Here is a 24,477-nt window from a genome sequence, read left to right as displayed (position 1 = left end):
TCATTAAAATCCAATGATAGGGTTCAATCATGTTTAAAGAAAATCATAGTTCATTAAAATAAAATTATAGGGCGCAATCATGTTTAATGAAAAGGATATTCTAATAAAATTCAATAGTAGTGTTCAATCATGTTAAGTCAAAATTATACTCCATAAAAATTGATGAATAGGGTTCAATCAGGAACATCTGCAAAACAATAAAATTCAATATTTTAGTATTTGCATTCACGTATTTGTATTCTGCTTATTGTTGTCAATATTATTGGATTGAACCCACAACCTTCGATTAATTTCATCCAAAACATCATAGGAGTCACGTTAAAAATAACTTTTTCCAAACAATTCACTGAACCAGTCAATACAGGTGTTGCTTATAATATAATCGTGTTGAAATTCTATCTTGAGTTTTTATATGATTTCCATTGTGGTAATAAAACACAAACATGTATATATGAATGTTACAATGAGAGTAAATTTTTAAAAATCCATGAAAAAATACATGAACAGCAGTAAAGTGACAACTTGCCCCTTACATCCAGATTGTAATACGCAACAGCAGCTGATACCTACTTACATTAGTAAGGTAATAGTTAAGAAAACAATAGCAATAGATTCAACAAGTAAAAAAGAAAGAAGGCACTAGAATATGATAATGTATTATAACGAGGTACATGAATTAAACTATGATAATGTATTATAACGAGGTACATGAACTAAAACGTGATTATATATTATAACGAGGTACATGGACTAAAATATGATACTGTATTATAACGAGGTACATGAACAAAAATATGATAATGTATTATAACGAGGGACATGAATAGCAAAATGATGACCAACAGTAAATTAACAAGTCTCCTCACAGATGACACCTGCAATATGTGTATGTGATCTTAAAGAATCAATACCGACTAAAAAAGTGTTTATAACATGATTAAACTTTTACTTGTAAACACATTTCCCGAGCGGACAATGAGACTACAGACGATTATGCACATCAGTTTGAAAGTTATCACAACTAATGTTTATAAAGCATGTACACGGGTATTTTATTGAGACAATTCTGATGAGCTGCTAACAATTTTACATGTGGTTTATCAGATGCAGGCTGGGGTGATATGACGTCATAATATTATCAGTTAAATATTATGGATAACTTAACGCAAAGAGTGTATAACAATTCACCTAGTAAATCGACTTGCCCTTAAAAATGGGTGAGCTAGAGTGATGGACGGATACCAGATAATTAAGATTTTCTGATTCCTTTTCGACAACCCGGTTTTTGTTTCCACTAACATTCGTTCTATCAAGACTATATTCCCTTCACATAATAATAATACACTGTGTAATTGTTAATTGTTACGTGAAAATATAGAATGATATTTTATGGCTTGTTTTGTTTTATAAATTGTTACTTGAAAATACAGAATAAAAAAAGAAAAACTTAAAGAAAGCAAAAGTCAATTCTCCTCTGCCACAAAAATTTGAATCATCGAACAATTGCATGTCGTGTTGATCGTTAACTGGTCTTTAAATGGGTGATCATTTTACAATTAATTTATATAGCAAAGTGGTACCTTACTCTAAAATCTTAAATAATAATTATATTTTTAAAATTTTCTTTGCGGATATTTTTAAGGTTATTGAAACTTATTAGCCAATAAAAGTAGATTTAGAATTTTGAAGTGATGGCCACTAAATGGGTGATCATTTTATGTAAACTTTATAGAAGAACATGATCACTTTCTTAAATCTAAAATATTGGATATATATTAATAATAATACTAAATAAGTGTATTCAATATTTTTTTAAATATTAAAACAATTAAAAACCGCAAAAGCAGTTTTTTGTGCTAAGTTGTCTAACAATTCAACCATAGTTGAATTAAATTATCCTGTTTATGATAAACATTATTTTCTAAGAAATCACATAAATTTTACTAATTTTACTAAAAATAAACGAATTTCCGATTTGAAAAAATCTTATTGTCGGAGATTTTTATTGATTGGAGATTTATAGTTTTTTTTTATTTACGTTTGTTAAAAGCAGAATCCATAGTTTTATTGGATTGCAATAAAAAATAAACTTATTTTAATGTTTAAGATTATTTTAAAAGTTATTGGATGCATTTTTTGGAAATTGTAAACAAAAATAAATAAAATAAGAAAATAACTTACGTATCGTTCTTGAAACTCAATACGAAAACAAAAAAGTGAGGTAAATTCGTTTTTTTCCCTTTGTGTTAAAAACAGAAAATCTGTTTTGTTTGTTAGGATTTCTTTAGTAAATTGATACAATTTTTGTTTGTCCAATTCATTAAGAAATAAGATATATGAAAATATAAAAGAATCAAAATTAAAAGATAAAAAACACGATTTAAATGTGAAATTATTTAAAGAAACAAATCAACTGCTAAAGAACAAAGAACTTAAGGTCATCGTAAAATCACGGTGTTATCATAATTTCGTTCCTCGTGTAAAAATGTCTGTTAATTAATTAAATGTTCGAAATGTTTTGCTATAAAAAGTTTTACTAAATTTGTCAATATTTCATGCTTGTTGTGATTTCTTTATTAAATTTATCTTTTATTTTTATTTCTTTCGTAAACTTATTCTTTGTATCTTTATTTTATTAAAATATACAAGATACATGAAACTTATTCTTTGTATCTTTATTTTATTAAAATATACAAGATACATGAAACTTATTCTTTGTATCTTTATTTTATTAAAATATACAAGATACATGAAACTTATTCTTTGTATCTTTATTTTATTAAAATATACAAGATACATGAAGATATAAAAATCAGATTTAGGCGGACGTACGTACACAAATGCTACCCCCACGGGCGAAGCAGAGAGCACGCATCGGCTCTGATCTGATGTTGTACGTTGTTCGACTGAGGGATCCGTTATCATTTCGCAGTCTTGCAGTCAAGTCCCGGCAAAGTTCGACAACTCTAGAAGGGTCATATCAGTAGTTTATCCCGTCAAATATGAAAATTTGTTCCATTCTCATTTAATGGAGGAGTTGTGAGAAAGAACAGGCATTTGCATGTCCGCAAATTATTAAAAACATAAGACAATAAAATGCCTTTTAAGAAATGTTTAAATTTTTTTTATTTTGTATAAATTTATATTTTGTTACGTGGTTCAATTCATTACTTCAGATTGTATTGTGAGAAAGGACACGCATTTCCGCAAATTATTAAAAACATAAGACAACAAAACACTTTTTAAGAAATGTTTAATTTTCAAAGCTGTTTTATTTTGTATAAATTTATATTTTGTTACGTGGTTCATTACTTCAGATTGTATTTTGTTCGTTTTTATAAAAATTGTTTCACTTCTCTGTTAAATAAATAGTTATAAATATATAAAAATGTATATTTTGTTCGTTTACTTTATTTAATCAAGTGCTCACTTCCAATATTAAAATATATTTTTTTTATTAATTACATATTTTTATATTATAAAACTTTAATAATTTTTATTTTAAAACTAATAATTCGTAATATTCGTGATTTGACGGTGTAAAATACTGATGTGACCCTTCAAGAGTTGTCGAAATTTGCCGAGACTTAATTGCAAGACTGCGAAATGATAACGGATCCCGCAGTCGAACAACGTACAACAGCAGAGCCGATGCGTGCTTACTGCTTCGCTCGTGGGGTAGCATTCGTGTACGTACGTCCGCCTAAATCTGATTTTAGTAATATTCGTAATTTGACGGTGTATAAATGTGCCCCCTTCTATAGTTGTCGAACTTTGCCGGGACTTAACTGCCAAAATTGTTGCGTGTGTGACCTAGTTTTAATTTTTAATTTTTTTTTTATTTTGGCCTGAACTTTGCGCTAGGTGTATCAGAATTTCGGGAGAATAAAATATTAAAAAAAAAAAAACAAAAAAAAAAAAACACGTAATTTCTCTTTTTAAAGTGGGTTGTTTATTTTCTTTATGGAATATACTTCCAAAATAAACTACTATAGTTGTTTAAAAAATAATAGAAATATTATTAAAAAAAAAAAGTGTTTACAAAGTGTCTGCGTACGTTTAACCACCCATTTTTTTTTAGACAAGAAATAAAGTGAATTTTACGAGTGAAATATTTTCCAACTTTTTAAACTTTTTTAAAGATTTTTAAAAATCTATAAAAAATTTTTTAAGATTTTTAAAAATCTATAAAAATTCTACTATTGGTTCAATTTTTACGATATTTTATGGGGCAATGTGAAATTTTATGCTCTTTCCAAATAAAGAAAAAAAAATAGAAACGAAAATATTTTAGACAAACGGTTTTTTTTAATTCACCCCTCCCCATTTGGAAATGTCTACTAAAATTTAAATAATTTATGTACCAAAGTTTTATATATCACAAATTGAAGATAAAAGATCGATAAATAAAATATTATAATAAAAAAAGAAGTGTTCTTTGGAAATTTACCTGTAAAGTCCAAAATGTAAAACCTTTTTTTTTAACCACATTGATTTTTATGAAAGCTCATGTTATGCTTATATCAGCAAGTAAATACCGGACGCTAACGGCATTTTTTTCTATTCCATTCAATGTTTTCTTTTTTTCGATATTTAATAAAAAATTTCACTCGATAAAGAAGAATGAAAATATAATAAAAAAAAATGTATGTATTTCTTTGATAAAAGAAAAAAAATCCTCAAGTGTTTTTTTTTTTTCAAAGTAAAAACATATTAGTAAAATTTGACTATTTTTAACCAATGGGAACAGATATTTCTTCACGACGAACGTGAACATATGGTTTTTACTTCTTTCTGTCCATCCGTAGTTCAAAACAATAAAAAAAACTACTTCCGGTTTTTGATAAGAAGGAAAAATGCCCATGTTAATGGCGCCTTTTTCAAATAGACGTTTAAAAAATTCTAAGATTTAAAAAATAAATGGAATTTAAAATATAAATATGGATAAATCCTTAGCAATGAAGAATGGAACTACACATTGATTAGTAATGTTTATGGGTAAGTGATTTTTTTGGAATTGATATCGAATTTTTCTAATCAACAGAAGTAAAATTTCGTTGATTTTCTTCAAATCTTTTTACCAAAAAAAAAACGATTTATAAAAGCAAATATTGCATAATTTGCTATGAAACCTATAATTTTTTTTAAAAAATTGATCTTTGCTCCTTTAATTGAAAAATATAGGGGTTGAATTACATTTTTCAAGTAGTTATAATCTTGGAAAGATAGGAGGTCGAATTATTCAATATTTTTCACGCATTCTTAAGGTTGGTTTCTGACAGACGTAACTTTGTGCTTGATTTTTGTTATGATTTTTTTCTTTTTTTTTCTTGTTTGTTTTTTTGTTTTTTGTTTTTTTGGATGGATTTATTTTTTTGCCAGAGTTTATGTAATTATTAACAGGAAAATTAGTAAGAGTAAAAATGGAATTTGCACTATTTTGAAATTTTATTTTCAAGTTTAATTAAAGTTTTATGATACCTGCGTTATTTTTTATTTAAAAATAAAAAATAAAAATTTCAAGTTCGCTTGAACTTTACAAATTATTTTCTTTTTATTGTTTTTGTATTTTTTGGTTATTTTTATTTGGAGGGGGGTGGATTTAACAAACTAGCAAAATGAAAGCAAAGCAAAACAAAAAAAATTGTTGTTTATGCATTTATGTTACCGTTATTTTTTTTAATGGTTTAAGTACGTCTCCCAATGTTTGAATTTTTTTCTAATTGTTTTTAAATATTTCGAACTTGTGCTGTGAGAAATTCCATATACAACAACCATCTTTATTTTAGGCCGGCCACACAATTTTAGTAGCCGGTCTGTGATTGGTTTAAGTTTGAATGTGTCAGGTGATTTTACTTGGCGCATTTTTTGTATTCATGCGTTTATTTTTCAGTCTAGCAGAAAGACGGCATCGGAATAAATAACTCAGCGGCTCTATCCCTCAGGGGAGCAAAGACAATTCCTTTATGAACACCAAACTGTTGGTGAACGAAAGACACGTTTCTTCAAGCAGAGACAACTTATATTGCTGAATCTAGCGAAATCAAGGATGACATCTCTGCATGTTTATTTTCCATTTTTTTCTTTAGTCCTGTGTGCCTCACATTATGCCTGATCATAGGCGCCATCATTCCTGCCGTGTTCTCCGTGAACATCATGGATCCTGCCAGAGGAACAACGAACTAACATTCCAACAATAAGAATTCATCATTATTTCCTTCCTCGTGTATGTTCGAAAGGTTTTGCTATGAAAGGTTTTACTAACAAGTTTAGATTAAAACTTGCCAATGCTTCATGTGATTTCTTTATTAAATTTCTCTTTTCTATTTTATTGTTTATTTCTTGAGTAAACATATTTTAATATTACACGCACTTGATTAAAGAAACAAAATATACATGTTTATATATTTATAACTATTTATTTAACAGAAAAATGAAACAATGTACTTACTACATAAAGAATATAAATTTATATATACAAAATAAAACAACTTTGAAAATTAAACATTTCTTGGAAGTAAGCACTTGATTAAATAAAGTAAACGAACAAATATACATTTTTTATATTTATAACTATTTATTTAACAGAAAAATGAAACAATTTTTAGAATGTATATTATTGTCTAAACAGAAAAACGAACAAAATAAAATGCGAAGTAATGAACCACGTAACAAAAGATATATAAAATAAAACAACTTTGAAAATTAAACATTTCTTAAAAAGTGTATTGTTGTCTTATGCTTTTAATAATTCGTGGAATGCGTGTCCTTTCTCACGCCGTTTCCACAATTCTTCCATTAGATGGGAATGGAACAAATTTTTATATTTTTTACATTAATGGAACAAATTGGGTTTGTATTACTGTACACATAGATTCGAAAATGTTGTCAAAAAACAAATATATAACAAATAAATGTTATCAAAGGCAAGATAAGTTACTTTTCTACCAAACTGGATATATTTTTTAGTGTTTTTATTTAATGTAACATGTTTATTCAGCTCGAAAAACAGTGTTTACCGATGTATTTGAAAATTCAAGATGGCGCCTGACTCTCTCTTTAACATGATGAGTTTGGGAAAAGGTGCTATGAATAGAAACCTAGACAAAATACTGTTAAAAACTCGCTCAATATATGTTACCGTGACATAGGTTGACATATATTCGGCGGGTTTTTAACAGTATTTTGTTTAGTTTTTTTTTTTTATTTATAGCACCTTTTCCCAAACTCACTGTGTAAAAGAGAGTCAGACACCATCTTGAATTTTCCAATACATCGGTAAACACTGTATGTTTTTCGAGCTGAATAAATATGTTACATTGAATAAAAACACAAAAACTATATCCAGTTAGGTAGAAAAGTAACTTATCTTGCCTTTGATAACATTTATTTGTTATATATTTGTTTCTTGACAACTTTTTCGAATCTATGTGTACAGTAATACAAACCCAACAAATTCTCATTAGTCGCTACCATTCTCATCTTACTTTTAACATGTGACCAGAATCCCTCCATTGGATGTGTTCAAGTCCAACGTTAACAAATTCCTTATGAACCGCCCCCTTAAGTAAACACTTCATCAAATCTCCACACTAACGCAATGTACTTGCAATAAACCTTATCCCTGAGTGGCTTCCGGGCCTTGATAAGTGGTGACCACTGTGTAAAAAAAAAGAAAAGAAAACTAATATTTATCTTTTAAAGGATTTTTACAATGAATTTATTTAACCTCAAAATTTAGCTGAGTTTAGTCCTTACAATCAAAAGGTAGTCGGAAACCTACAAAAAATTATGATAAATCGGCTTTTTGTCCGGTCAATTTTGACCGTACCGAATATATATATATATATATATATATATATATATATATATATATATATATATATATATATATATATATATATATATATATATATATATATATATATATAAATTAAATAACCATGTACGGTGCAAGCAAAATACACGGCGATCTGAATGTTGTTAAGTATCGATTCTGTTAATTTTTTTTCTCATATTCACATCTGCGAGTCAGGACATTTTACAACATTGTGTTACTTCTCTATCAAAGGAGAGGGTAATACATGGGCGGGCACAAAACATGGCAAGGAAAGTCAGAATGGTGATAACGAGACACATGGCGGAAATGTGAAAACACACTATAAACAGGTACTACACTTCCATCGTTAGTCGTTGATTGCATGTAAAACATCAGGTTTAAGTCTGGAATTATAAGTTAAGGTCATCGTAAAGTTAACGGAATCGAATCTGATAAAAATAAGTCGCAATTTTCATAATGTAATCATGTGATTATTGTTTTGTTTCTTGTTGGTTCAAATCTAGTTTTTGTTATTTGATTGACTTCGCTATTTGTTCAATTCCTTCCTTTTTTAATTGTTTATGTGAAATATTCAGTTTTGCATTTTTTTATATTTGGATTATTTGGATTACTGTTCTCATCTTGGATGTAAACAGTAGTTCGACTAATCCAAATCATAATGAAATGTTCAATCTTTTACACGAGGAACAAAATAATGATTACACCGTTTTACGATGAACATAAGTTCTTTGTTCTGAAGCAGTTGATTTTTCTTCTTTTAATAATTTCACGTTTAAATCGTGTTTTTCAGCTTTTAATTTTGATTCTTTTATATTTTCATATATTTAATTGCTTAATGAATTGGACACACAAAACAAAATTTGTATCAATTTACTAAAGATTATATTAAGAAATCCTAACAAACAAATTTTCTGCGTTGGACACAAAAGAAAAACGATTTTTTTTTTTTTCGTTTTAAATTCCTGGAATGGAAGGTAAGTTAATTTTTTTCACTTTACAACAATATTATTCAACAACTTAAAAATAATTTTAAATATTAAAATAAGTTTATATTTTATTGCAATCCAATATGATAGGTAACGCTTTAAAAAAAATCCCATTCAATAACTTTTAAAATAATCTGAAACATTTTTTTTTTTGCAATCTCCCTCAAAAATATTGATTCTTAAAATAATATTAAACATAAAAAAGGTTTAATTTTATTGCAATCCAATAAAAATATTGATTTCCTCAATAAAAATGTGTTCGCTTAAGTAAAATTTACGTGATTTCTGATAAATAATTTGATTCGAAGTTGGTTGAATTATTTGACAACTGAACAGAAAAATGTTTTTTGTCGGTATTTAATATATATATATATATATATGTGTGTGTGTGTGTGTGTGTGTGTGTGTGTGTGTGTTTAGAAAGAGTTTTCTGTCCACATTTATCTAATATGTCGCTAGAGAATTGTTTGAATTTTGATATTTTATTCAATATTTGGGATTTTCGAATAAGGATAATTTTATTCAATAAAGTTTACATAAAATGATCCCTCATTTATTGGACATCACTAATTAACAGAAACTTAATATAGAACAAAATAATTTGTAGATATTTACAATCGAAACCAGCATATTTTTTTTTTTTTAGATATCTTTTTGTTTCTTTTCGATGTAGTTTTATGTCCACAATTATTTATTATGTAACTAAATCATAATGTTTATCATAAACACAATAATTTGATTCGATTTAGATTTCTAAGAGTACTAGGAGTCGGAGTCGAAATTGTTTTATCCAACTCCGACTCCTTAAGTCCAATAAATTTACTTTTTTACATGGGTCTCCTGTTTGGTTTTACCCCTTTTTTTTAATTACACAAAACACGGCACATTGGCACTTTGATGTAGGGGCTACTATCAGGGACCTAAGTTGCAGGGATACTATGTAGAGTGTTTAGCAGCAAAATGTTTGTTTACATTACACTTGAACTTCTGCATGTCAGTACAGATGGGGAAGCAGGAAGCCAGAAGAGAATTTTTAAGTCTAGCAGTAGGTGTATCAGAATTTTGGTAGGAATTTTTGACACCCCTAACACGAAACTGTGAATAAAATATATTTAAAAACTCGTAATTTCTCTTTTAAAAGTGGGTTGTTTATTTTATTTATGGATTATACTTCAAAAATAAATTCTTAAAGTTGTATAAAAAGTCATAGAAATATTTTTTACTAAAAAAAACAGTAATGAAATCAATTGAATTTTACGAGTTCAGTATTTTTCAATTTTTAAACTTTAAAAATCTATCAAAAGTTTTCTATTGGTTCTATTTTTACGATATTTTCAGGATCAATGTGAAATTTTATGCTCTTTCCAATAAACCGAATATAATATTTTGGACAAACGTTTTTTTTTTAATTTACGCTCCTCCCATTTGTAAATGTCTATTAAAAAGTAAATAATTAATTTACTCATAAAAGTTTTATATATCACAAATGGGAGATAAAGATCAATAAATAATATATTCAAATTTAAAACAAAAAAGTAGTGTTTTTTAGAAATTGGCGTGTAAAGTCCGAAGTTTAAAATCCCTTTTTTATAAACCATGTTGTTTGCTTTTTTTTAATGTAACCTTGGTCCTTGCTCCTTTAATTGAAAAAAAAAGGGGTTGAATTACATTTTTCGGGTAGTTATAAGCTTAGAAAGACTGGGGGTCCAATTAATTCACGCCCCCTATTTTGAAATGTCTATTAAAACGTAAATAATTAATTTACTCATCAAAGTGTTATATATCACAAATCGAAGATAAAAATTCAATAAATAATATATTCAAATTTAAAACAAAAAAATAGTGTTGTTTTAGAAATTTACCTGATAAGTCCGAAGTTTAAAACCTTTAAAAAAACACGTTGTTTGTTTCTTTTTTTAAAACTGAAACCTCGGTCCTTGCTCCTTCAATTGAGAAAAAATTAGGCGTTTAATTACATTTTTCGAGTGGTTATAAGCTTGGACAGACAGGGGGTGGAATTATTCAATATTTTTCACAAAGTTTCTGACACACCTAGTCTAGTAGTTCTGGGGAAGAAACTATTAGAATAGAAGGCTTTCATACATCTAGGGATCTCTACTGTGTTGGGGTGGGACTTTGCTGCTTGTCAGGTTTGTCAGGGGTATTTTCATTAAGGGGTACAAGAGCTTATAGTTCGTCAGAGCATCCACCATTAAAATACTTGTAAAACAAGTGGAGGGATGCAATATTTTGTTGATGGGACAGGGGCTGAAGTTAGATGACAGTTCAGGATCTATCAAGTTGGCGACTTTCTTTTGAACCCTGCCCAGGAGCGAGAGACTAGTGGCAGATGCACCAGCCCAAATGTCACAACAATACTCCATACAAGGGCGAATGGTAGCTTTGTAGAGGTATAGGATATTTTCAAGTGTAAGTAACTTTCTAGCAGGGTAGAGAGAGCCCACCTTCTTCACAGCAGTCTTGGCAATGATCTCGATGTATCTCTTCCAACTCATGTTCTCTGCCTTGACAGAGTTAAAAGTAGACTTCGTAGCTTAATGAGGGATGCCATTTTCTTTTCCCTGCAAACTCTTTCTCACAGCCTGTCTCTGCTTTATCATTATTTTCATGGTAAGTGCTCGTCTAAGCTTGAGTCTATAGCCCCCCCCTCGCCAAACTTTCACGAGAAACACTCGTCTAGTTGAAAAAATTATCAATAATTTCCCCCACTTTTTATCTGTGCCTGAACATAAACATAGATACCATGAACAAAGTTTCTTTCTTAGAATGCACACCTGTGGAACTCTTCCATTTGCCTGCTTTCCAGCTGACTATAATATGGTCATTTTCAAGTCCAACCTAAACATGTTCTTAATGAGCCGTTTCCCTTAAGTAATCCAATTTATAAAATTTCCATTTACAATTAAGACTACAGTGTTCCATTGACCACTGTATTGCTTATTAACCCTTATTCTCGAGTGGCATCTGGGCCTTGATAAATGCGGACTCTTTTGTAAAATAACATAAGTCAAACGTAGGTATATAAAATTTCAAACATAAAATTTGCATTGACTCCAAAAAATATAATAATTTAAAACTTTTCTTAAACTTGAAAAAATATATTAATTATTGTGTAAAACAACTTTTAAAAAATATAATTAAAACTTTTCTTAAACTTGAAAAATATATTAATTATTGTGTAAAATTACTTTTGAAAAATATAATAATTAAAAGCTTTTCTTTAACTTGAAAATATATATTAATTATTGTGTAAAAAACAGCTTTTAAAAAATATAATAATTAAAAACTTTTCTTAAACTTGAAAAAATGTATTAATTATTGTGTGGAAACAACTTTTAAAAAATAGCAATTGTTAAAAACTGGGGTCACAAATTTAAATCCAAAAAGTTTCAGCACTTTGTAAGTACATATTCTGTGGAGATTTGCATGTTGGCTGCGACCTGAAGGTGACTCGCAACATATCAACTTAGCTGAGCTGGATGCAGTATTGAAAGGTATCAATTTGGCTCTACAGTGGCAGAGCAAAGTGCTACACATAAAGATGAATTCTGTCTGCGTATACCATTGGGTCTCGGACACGCTAACTGGAAAGGCATGAGTACGCACCAAAGCAGCAAGCGAGATGCTTATTAGGAGGCGACTAAGCACTCTAAAGGAGCTTGTGAAAGAGTACGAGCTGACAGTGGACGTGATGCTGGTTCCATCAGCACGAAACATTGCTGACCGATTGACACAAGTACCACAGACATGGTTTGAGGCAATGAAAAAGAAAAACGGGCTTGACCCGGTGATAGGCGCGGTTCACACAGACGAGCTGGATGAGAGTAAAATCATGGCTATTCACAAAGGTAGTGGACATCCGGGGGTGCGACGCACTACCTACTTTGTCAGGAGAAGTTTCCCAACCACGACAAAAGCAACCGTTAAAACGGTCATACGGAAATGTGAGGAATGTCAGAAAATGTGGAAAAACAACTTTTAAAAAGTAGCAACTGTTACAAACTATTAAAAACTGGGGTCACACATTTAAATCCAAAAAGTGTCAGAACATATTCTGTGGAGATCATAAAATTCTATAAAGTCTCTCCCATGAACAACTTTTGCTCTATTTCTAATTAAATAACTTCATACTTATTAAGTCTGCACCTTATAAACCAAACTCAGTAATGATAATCATATAAAATCTTACTTAATTCAAGAAAAACTCAATAGTAATGATAATTATATGAAATAATATTTAATTCAATGTAACAAACTCAATAATAATAATAATAATAATAATAATAATAATAATCATGAAAACACAAACCATGGCCGACAGTTTGTGCTCGTTTGACTTGTTGATCTAGTGTTACTCTTCATCAATTCTCTGTTTAGGTAACTCATTATAATACATCATCATATTCCAGTACCTTTTTATTCAAAGCTGTAGACTTATATGAGTTTTTTTGTTTGTTTCTCCCTTTCAATTGTGACTTAACAATGAAAGAAAGAAGTTCATGAAAACATTTGTAATTCTCTCCCTGTTCCCTGTTTCCCTGACTATATAGACATGCTAAACTTCAATGTGATGTAAACAGCCATATCACATCACAACTCACAGAACATTTTTCCCTAAAACAATATACGTTTATAATGTATTTATTCAATAAACATATCTTAAAATACAACGGTTTATTAAACTCAATGAAAATGATTTACACTTTCAGAGAATATGCAACTTATTTAAACATTTAATTCACATATTGTTTAAATTACTGCGTCTTACACGTGTTTCATTGCATAAACCAAAAGATCATAAGACTTTTCATCAGTTCATCAAAGAAGAAAATGTTCACTTTTTTCTTGGTTCAAAAAGGAAATGTAATTTTAAAGCTGATTACAAAGGTTTTAACGAAATAAAAATCCAAAATCGATTAAAGGAAATGTAATTTTAAAGCGAATTAAAAACAAAGTTTAAAAAACAAAAAATATCTACTGGTTATCAATACAACATTAATATGCAGAAGAAAGAAGTTTAGTTCGTATACCATGAGTTGAATAGGCTCATTTTACAGGCGATATTAAAATTCATACAAAGCTTTCAACATGAATATATTTTAATAATTTATACTATTAGAAGGTGAAAATAATTGGGATAAAAAATCATAAAGAAACTAAAAAAATATGAATAATAAAATATGCAAAAATGGTGGATGAAATAATTTCTTAAATTTCCAAAATAAAAAATTATTTTACTCAAAATTAAAATAACTGCTAAGAATATCAATTTTGTAATATTTGGTAAGGTAATGAATTCACAGTTTTCGAGAGCTTTTTTGCTATTCAAATATGTATTAAACAGTAATTCAATAAAAATAAAATTGCAATAGCCGATCATTAAAACTGTTTATATCATTTCGATAATAAAATATGTGAATGATAATAATGCATTCAAAAACGTTGGATTAAATAATTTGTTGAATGAAAAACCGTTAATTTCTAAAAATAAAAGTAAAAAATAAGAACCTTATTCTGTTTCATTAAATTCGCTATTATTAGTATTAACAGATGTGTAATGTTAGGAAAATATCAAACACATAAATAAGCAGCTATATTTCAACACAGAAATACAAACAAAAGCTATTTTAAAAGACCATATTAGTATGCATTGCTAAGTAACTAGATTATATATTGATTTGTATTATTTACTTTAATTTACTGAGTATTTAAATTAAATTTTCATGTATTATAAAATTATTACATTTCTATTGTTAGCAATATATTTTTTATTAATTTCAGTTGCAACTACGGTAATTGTATGTATATAAGTAGCAGTATATTTTATTAATTATAGTATTAATATTCCTACAAATTCTTAATCTATTATTGTTTATTTTACTTTATTAATTGCATAATTCGTTTATCTATTACACAATACTATGAATATTATTAAACATTAAAACCATATAAATGTGAATTAAGTGTTTATTTCTGTGATTTTTAAATGTTTTATAAAGTTATGTTTCTTGTTTTGTTGGCACGATTAAAATAAACAATGATATAAAAATATTAAATTAAATCTTCTTGGCACATCTCCAAATTCATCCTCGAGCACTCGACGCGTTCTCTCTTCTGGAATGGTGTGAGTAATGAATGAAAAAAGCTGTTGATTTCTAAACATACAATTTAAAAAATAAAAACCTAATTCTGTTGCATTAAATTAACATGAGTATTAACAAATATGTAATGTTATAAAAATATCCAGGTGAATATCAAACACATTATAAATAAGCGACTATATTTCCACACATATGACTTAAAACGAAAGCTATTTTAAAAGAGCATGTTATTATCCATTGCTAAGTAACTAGATTATATATTTATTTGTATTATCAACTTTCATGAGTATTTATATTAATTTTCCTGTATTATAAACTGATTATATTTCTATTGTTAGCAATATATTTTTTATTAATTACTATGGTAGTTGTATGTTTATTATTGCTACAAATTATTAATATATTATTGTTATTTTACTTTATTAATTGCATAATTACTTTATCTATTACTAAATACTATGAATATTATTTAACATTAAAACCATATGAATGTGAATTAAGTGTTTATTTCTGTGATTTTTAAATGTTTTATAAAGTTATGTTTCTTGTTTTGTTTGCATGATTAAAATAAATGATATTAAAATATTAAATTTCATTTTTTTTATTTGCAGATGTTCTTGCTTGAATGTTTTTAATTAATATTAAGGGACCATCCTTCTCCTTAAACAGTATTCTATACACAATTATTTCCTTACGTGACTGACAACAAAGACGACAGCACACAACATTATTAGACATATATGTGTGAAGAGTTATTTTATCTGGATTGTTTAGCAAATAGTGATAAGAACATCACACATATTTAACATTTCAGAAAACCTCGCTAATTTTCAAAATAGAATATTTTCACTTTTACACTACAAAATATCTCTTATCAAACAAATGAATAGTTATACACACTTAAAATTTCTTTAGCATTAAATATAACTTCATAAAAAACTACAGATTAAAACTGAAAAATCAGGATAAAATCTCATATTGCTTATAACTTTCGCCAGGAGAAATTTAATTTAAATATGAATATACACATTACGGAAAAACAACATTCTTGTGAAGTGTGTGGATATTCTTTTATTCAAAAATCAAATTTAGTGAGACATATGAGAACTCACACCGGGGAAAAACCACATTCTTGTGAAGTATGTGGATATTCTAGTTCTGTAAAATACTCATTAGTGACACATATGAGAACTCACACTGGGGAAAAGCCACATTCTTGTGACGTGTGTGGATATTCTTGCTCTCGAAAATCATTATTAGTTACACATATGAGAACTCACACTGGGGAAAAGCCACATTCTTGTGACGTGTGTGGATATTCTTGCTCTCAAAAATCATCATTAGTGACACATATGAAAACTCACACTGGGGAAAAGCCACATTCTTGTGACGTGTGTGGATATTCTTGTTCTCGAAAATCATCATTAGTTACACATATGAGAACTCACACTGGGGAAAAGCCACATTCTTGTGAAGTGTGTGAATATTCTTGTTCTCAAAAATCAGTATTAGTGAGACATTTTAGAACTCACACTGGGGAAAAGCCACATTCTTGTGACGTGTGTGGATATTCTTGCTCTAACAAATCAAATTTAGTGAGACATATGAAAACTCACACTGGGGAAAAGCCACATTCTTGTGCGTATGTGGATATTCTTGTTCTCAAAAATCAGTATTAGTAATACATACGAGAACTCACACTGGGGAAAAGCCACATTCTTGTGACGTGTGTGGATATTCTTTTATTAAAAAATAAAACTTAGTGACACATATGAAAACTCACACTGGGGAAAATCCACATTCTTGTGACGTGTGTGGATATTCTTGTTCTCAAAAATCACACTTAGTGATACATATGAGAACTCACACTGGGGAAAAGCCACATTCTTGTGACGTGTGTGGATATTCTTTTATTTCAAAATCAAACTTAGTGACACATATGAAAACTCACACTGGGGAAAAGCCACATTCTTGTGACGTGTGTGGATATTCTTGTTCTCAAAAATCAACATTAATGAGACATATGAGCACTCACACTGGGGAAAAGCCACATTCTTGTGAAGTGTGTGGATATTCTTGTTCTCAAAAATCAAGTTTGGTGAGACATCTGAAAACTCATACTGGGGAAAAAATGATGCCATCCAGCATTAAAAATGAGAGAGAAACAAAGCCAAGAATATTTACGCCGAGTAAGAAAAATCTGCAAAACTGAAATCACAAACAAGAACAAAGTTACGGCAATTAACCAACTTGCCATGCCAGTACTAACATATAGTTTTGGCATTATTGACTGGCCTCAGAAAGACATGAATTGGTTGTACACAAAGACAAGGAAAATGTTAACCTTGTACCGAGTTATTTATCGAAATCAGTGCATACCTCGTTTGTACCTACCCAGGCGAGAAGGAGGTATGGGACTCTCGGAAGTTAATCATCAACACAGAGCCACAATCGTCTGCATAGGTCAGTACATAATAAGTTCCTGTAATCCAAAGCTAATGAAAATTAAAGACCATTATGAGAATCGAGCAAGTAGTACAACATCTATAACAGCTTGCCACTTATTTTGGAAAAGATTGCCTTACAAATGATGCTAAGAACCCAAAAAAGCCTGCCACTGACATAGCCCAGCAAAGTCGGAAAAATACACTAGCCATAGTGTTAAAACAGAAGAATGGACCAACCATAAATGGGCAAAATACCTACCGACTGAACTATCGCAAGAATATATCGATAGGGATGGTTCCCTGGACTGGCTCAAAAGAGGATCCCTCCATTACGACCAAGAGAGGTTGATATTGGCTGCACAGGACCAGGGCCTCATGACGAACGCCTTCAAAAAGATGTGTGGTCTAAGCAACAATAATACATGCAGGTTCTGTAGCACTGAGGTTGAGAGTGTTGACCACCTGATTTCTGGTTGCAAGGTCCTACTTGGAGACGGTTATTATACAGATCGCCATAACGGAGTTTGCAAATACTTTCACTGGAAGATATGTAAGAAAATCAACATTCAGTGTAGTAAAAACTCCTGGGAACATATACCCGAACGAACAGTTGGGAATGACAACTACACTATTCACTATGACTACATAATCCCTACTGCTACATATCTTGAAAACGCAGCTGTTAAACCAGATATAGTAATTTGGGAGAGAGCAAACAAAAAAGCCACCATAATAGAGGTCAGTGTACCCAATGATACAGGACTTAACAGAGCTGAGAGGGAAAAGATAACAAAGTATCAAGGACGTATGTATGATATGAAATGAAATTGGAAATTAAAAGACGTTTCAATTATACCAGTCATCATAGGAGCAACTGGGCTTATGAAAAAGAACTTTAAAAAGTACATAGCAAGCATACCCGGTGAACCAAGTGCAAGTGAAATACAAACGATTGCACTGAAAGGGACGACTAGAATCCTGAAAAGATCTCTTGGTTGGACTCACTAAAATAGGGGTAAATGTCAGACATCTGGTGTGATGTCCCACCCCCTAGAAGAAAAAGTTTAAGAAAGATTTTTAAAAAAAGGGAAAAGCCACATTCTTGTGAAGTGTGTGGACATTCTTTTTCTCAAAAACCACATTTAGTAAGACATATCAGAACTCACACTAAGGCGAGAACTTGAATGCCTACTAGACACTATCCTCGGGTGTCTAAGGTCTCTCTGTACAGGGGTTTGTCAGAACAATCTGGCATGAGGATACTTTTTCCATAGAAGTAAACCCTGACCAAATATTCAAAATCACATTTTGTATTCACAGCCCAAATAAGATCTCCTCACTATGGCTACTCCACAGCTTTTTCTGGGGAATGGTGCACCTTCTCCAAGTGATATTACCTCAAGTAATAGCACAAAGCTGGATACTCCACCAGACTAGATAAATTCTTGTCCTGGAATCCAGTAAGACCAAGAGACCAACATGAAAGATATACTACAACGTATAAAAATGGTTAATTGGGGAGAGGAAAATTATGTTCTCAATTCTTTACTAACTCAGTGCTTGAGAGATAAAGAACTTAAATGGAACATTCGAATATCTATGTATCTCATATAGTGTTCAAGTGTTAGCCCCTTGTTGTGGGCCCCTTGATTTCTGAGAACTTGGACTAAAGTAAAATAAAACAAAAAGGGAAAAGCTACATTCTTGTGAAGTGTGTGGACATTCACGTTCTCGAAAATCATCATTAGTGACACATATGAGAACTCATACTGGGGAAAAGTCACATTCTTGTGAAGTGTGTGGATATTCTTGTTCTCGAAAATCATTATTAGTTACACATATGAGAACTCAAACTGGGGAGAATTGAATGCCTACTAGACACCAACCTCGCATGTCTTCGGTCTCACTCTACAGGGGTTTACCAGGGACTCTGGTATGAGGATACTTTCAATTTTTTATTTAAAGTAAACACTGACCAAATATTCGAATTTAAATGAAAATGAAAAATAAAACTAAATCAACAAACTGGCAGTATGTCGCCCGGGATAAAAAGATCCCCTTAGCATTGCTATGCATTGGATCATAGGAAAATACCGGTACACCTTCTCCTAGGTGTGTTGCCACAAATAACAACACTAAGCTGGGCACTCTACCACATTATTCAAATTCTGGTCATGTAATCCGGCTAGACCAAACAAAGACTACGAGGAAAAGACAATATAACTAAAAAATTATTTTTTTACTGTTTCGTATACTCAAGATATGAGAAATGGGGGAGGAAAAAGCTACAGTATTTGAGTCTTAAGTTAAATCTTCAACCTTAGCAAAAGAGAAAACATCACTAACTACAACTAAAAACTTACTTTCAATTGTATCCCAAGTACAAAAATATCTCCCAAAAGATGTTAGAGAATCAATTGAGAAGAAAGCTTTTAGGGAAACAATGATTGATTTCACCAAATCTAACACTGTTGAATTTGCCCAAACTCAGTGGAGTAGAGAGGAAAAATGGACATTGATTTGGTCAATGGAATATGACAAAATAAAATATAAAAAACTAACAGAAAGTTGTAAGCAATGGAAAAGCATTTTAAACACACCCAGACAAGAAATAGATTGAGAAGAATTGTTAGCATGCAAGGAGTCTAATTTTCTTGGGAACGTCTTTCCTTGGAGCAAATATCCCAGCTAAAAAAAGATATCCAGAAATCACTAAAAACAATATTTGCCCAATCAGTAATCCCCTCCCTATACCCAAGATCTGCCAAACCCAACAGGAAGACACTACAACACATTCTCACCTGACACAGCTCCCTGAGATAATGCCAACAAGTATAAGACTTAGATGTCTACCAAAAATAAACCAGAAATATACCCGACGTGTCACTCCATCTACTAATGCAACATCCCCCCAGGAATCACTCCCAACAGACCAAACACAATTTAAACATAGGCAGACATACCAACAGTATGTCCCACTATAACATGTGACACTGGACGCGGACCAGTTCGACCTAGAGGAAGAGCTGGCCTTCAGGATAGAAGTGGCACGAGATTTGACTGTTGAAGATCGGCCAAGACTGATAAAATTAAAATGAATAAAGCATACAAGATGCTTGTTTCAAAAGTTCATTATGTCCTCACAAGAATCACTCCGATTAACGCACCAATGATTGAAATAAATCATGCAACATACGGGGCAGCATGGTTTATTCAATTAAAACTCTTACCCCAACACCAAGATATTATAAGAGGAAACATGAAGACTAAATCATATAACCGAGCCTGGAAACGAAAACTCCAACAAGAAATAGATAAAATCTGAAAGGAAACTACCCAGATATCTGCATTCCTGTCGTGTGAAACCCCAGGTGAATACGTTTAAAACTTACTATTCCTTCCGAAACCCAGCGCAGATGTCAGAAAATCAGGCTGACATAAAAGCCTTAGCTGCACAAAAAAAACCCACAACTTTAAAGCAAAAAGTACAAATAGACTTTTGCAACAAACCCAAGAATTGTTTATAGAGGCCTCGTTAGAGAAGAAATAAAGGTGAGCTTCCCATCAACTCAAGCAGATGTTGAAAACTTCTGGAGGCCACTCTATGGGGGACACTAAAATACATAAAGAAAACAATTGGATAAATAATACGACTGCTAGTGCTCTCATGTTGAAGTCCTCAACTGTCTTTTGGCGAATCTCTTACATTGTCAGATTATTCACTGATGTTATTTCATCCAACACTGGCTTACTTGTTGGTGCTGATGAAAGCATATCTGCTAATGAGATATCTTTCTCTGGTTTATATTGGAGTACGTAATTGTATTGCTGTGCCCATAGTAGGAGGTTCTGTAGCCGTTTTAGTGCTGTTGATCGTGGCTTTTTGCTGATTGAGACGAGGGGCTTGTAGTCAGTCAAAACTATCACTTCTCTTCGTTGAGTATAGTGGCGGAATTTTTCTAGACCATATACAACTGCCAGCATATACTTCTTAATTTGTGCATATATGTGTTTTCGTCCACTGATATTGACCTACATGTAAACGCAGCTGGTTTGTCAACCTGTGTTAGCGCTGCTCCTAACCCATACTCACATGCATCATTCTCCAGTGTCACTTTCTTGTGGGGGTCGTAGTATGTAAGAATGGGTGAGTTCGTGATTGTTTCTCTTACAGTCTTGAAAGGTGCTTGTTGGGAATCTGACGATGTCCACGAAACAGAATGTAAACATGTAGAGTGGCTGAAATGACCTCAAACCACAGTCAAGGAATGCGACTAGATACAGCCCAGGTGATGAGGGTACGTAAAACCAGTTGAGCGAAGGAACCAGTCCCCAAAAGAAAATGTCTTTTGTGTTATACACACACGCCAAAACACAGCAGATCCCCAACCTATGGCAAACTGGGGAATACATGCAGCAAGAAGGATGACGCGAAAACGGACACACCACACGAACAAATGAAAACAAGAAGATCGTTGCACCTCAACCACGAGTACATCAATTAGACACATCATCATCAGAGAAGGATAAAGACTAAGTGAATGCAATAAAACCGCCAAAGACAAAACAGTCAAATGAGGTCAAATGCCTTATGCATTTGAATTAAAAAAGTTGTTTTTTCAGATTGACACAAGGGCATTTATTAATACTTTCACTAAAAAGTTTTCCAAGAGGATGAAATCCTATAAAGAGGTCTTATCAATGTTGAACAAGTCGTTGATGAAACAACTCGTTGTAGATCATCAAGATATTGGCATGTTGAGCTCGATGATGCATCCACCTTTCAGAATGCTTCGACCAATACTGTTGGCGTCGGTTATATTTGACCTGAACTCCTCAGCAAACATATTCCACAGAAAGCTGAATGAACAATTTCAAGTCATACAGGGAGTAGTTATTGTAGATGATCTAGTAATTTATTGGAAATTCGAAAAAGAACATGACGGGCGGCTCCCCAATTTACTCCAGAAATGGTAAACAATAGGAGTAAAACGTAACCCAGAAAAACTAGAGACCCGACTAAACGGGATCTCTTTCATGGGCATCATATCACCAAAATTTCGACCTAGAAAAAGTGAGGCCTATCATGCACTTGTTTAACGTTGGCAAAAGTGTTGATTCTAATGGTTTTTATTTAAATCAATATTTGTTTTACTTAAGCCGAGATATGCTCATCTGAGTTTAAACGTTTAAAACCGTAAAAACTTTCTTGTCAACCTAATAGTTTTCCCCCACCTTTAGAAGACTAGTATGTAAGTAGCCTCGTACAAAGGCAAATAAAAATTATTTTATACAATTTTCGCTTCCTTTTTTTGTTTTTAATACTGCATATAACACGATTCTTGTTCTTTTCTCAAAAAAGAAAAACTATTTGCTTGTTTTATTTTGTTTTTATTTTAACTCCAAACTCTCTTTTGCATTCATGGTTGGTATTTTTGGATTATTAAAAATATCAATAAATTTAGTGTATTCGTATATACAAACAACTATCAAGTTTAACCCGAAATTTCTATGGAAAAAAAGTTTTTGATTGTGTTCTTTTAAAACTATTGTTTCAATAAGAATACCCGTTTATGATACATCAAATTGCAATTAAACGAAATTTTTACAATTCGTGTCATCCATAATTTTTGTGAAATTTATTCTATTTCAATAAGCATACCTTTTTATGATACATAAAATTGCAATTAAAGAAAATTAAATTGTTCAATGCATTTTTGGTAATATGCCATATAAATGTCTTTTTTATTTTTAGATGTCTAAAATCTCAAACTAATAAATATGTGACTGATGTTTGATATATATTTTTAATAAGAATAATACATGCACTTTAGTATCAGTTCAAAGTCCAATTAGTTTATCGTGAAAAACGTGTTCTCAGAGAGTCGTTATATAATAGGATCAGGGCTAAGAAGTCACTGCTGTCAATGATCAACTTCCTATGACGAACAGTACAATTATGTCTATTCATAGATTGCTACAATCTTAAACTAATATCAACATAAAAATGTATATTTATTGATTTTACAATGAAAATCTCATCAAATTTCTTATACAAACGAGTTAGAAATCGAACAACATGAATAAATTATTATTCATCCTTAAAAGTTCAATCTTTGATAAATAAAGAAACAAAGTTATACAGTGATGAAATAATTTTATTTTCAAACTTTCGAAGTTATTCAACCGAGAAATAGTTATAAAAATGGAATTGAAAATTTACCAAACAATTGGAACATGACAATGAAATTAGGAAACCTGGGGATATTACAATAATTGTAGAATAATATTGCCAGAATATCGATTGTATCAACCAGAAGCATTAATATATGTGTGGCATTTGTTGACATATAGTATGCTGTCGTTTTCCTCAATGCCAATGTATTTGTAGGGTTCGTGTTCTTCTAGATTTCTGATGTCAGTGTTTTCATTCTTCGTATATATCTTTTTTTTTCAGATCTGAGCTGCATATTCTTGGTATAGATCTTTTTTGAGCATACACTTCGCACATTTATCTCGGCCAAACTTCATTCCGATGACATTGGAGAAGTGTTATTCAGTGCATCTATTTCTATATAAAAAAAAATAAGAGACGTTTACATAAGAGATGATTGTCTTTCCTCCTTGTGACTTCGTAGTATGGTTGTTTTCCACACCGGATGGATCTTGCATATTTCAAGGCACCAAAGTAATAATGACTGTCAAATGCCTTATGGTTATCGATCCATAAAATGTGATTCACACTTGAACTCTATATGAGATACATACATATTCGAATATTCATTTAGAATTCTTTATCTCTAAAAACACTGAGTTAGTTAAGGAATTGAGAACATAATTTTCCTCCCCCAACTAACCATTTTCATATGTTGTCGTATATCTTTAATTTTGGTCTCTTGGTCTTACTGGATTCCGGGACAAGAATTCATCTAGTCTAGTTGAGTATTCAGCTTTATGCTATTACTTTGCGTAACATAACTTGGAAATGGAGCTCTGTTCTTCATAAAAGCTAATGTGAGTTAGCCAGTATGGGTAGATCTTATTTGGGCAGAAAATACTATGTGATTTTGAATATTTAGTCA

This window comes from Euprymna scolopes, chromosome 46 (assembly GCF_053919585.1).
Source record: "Euprymna scolopes isolate OS-2025 chromosome 46, ASM5391958v1, whole genome shotgun sequence".
Lineage (NCBI taxonomy): Eukaryota > Metazoa > Mollusca > Cephalopoda > Sepiida > Sepiolidae > Euprymna > Euprymna scolopes.
Note: the sequence above shows the minus strand (reverse complement) of the source record.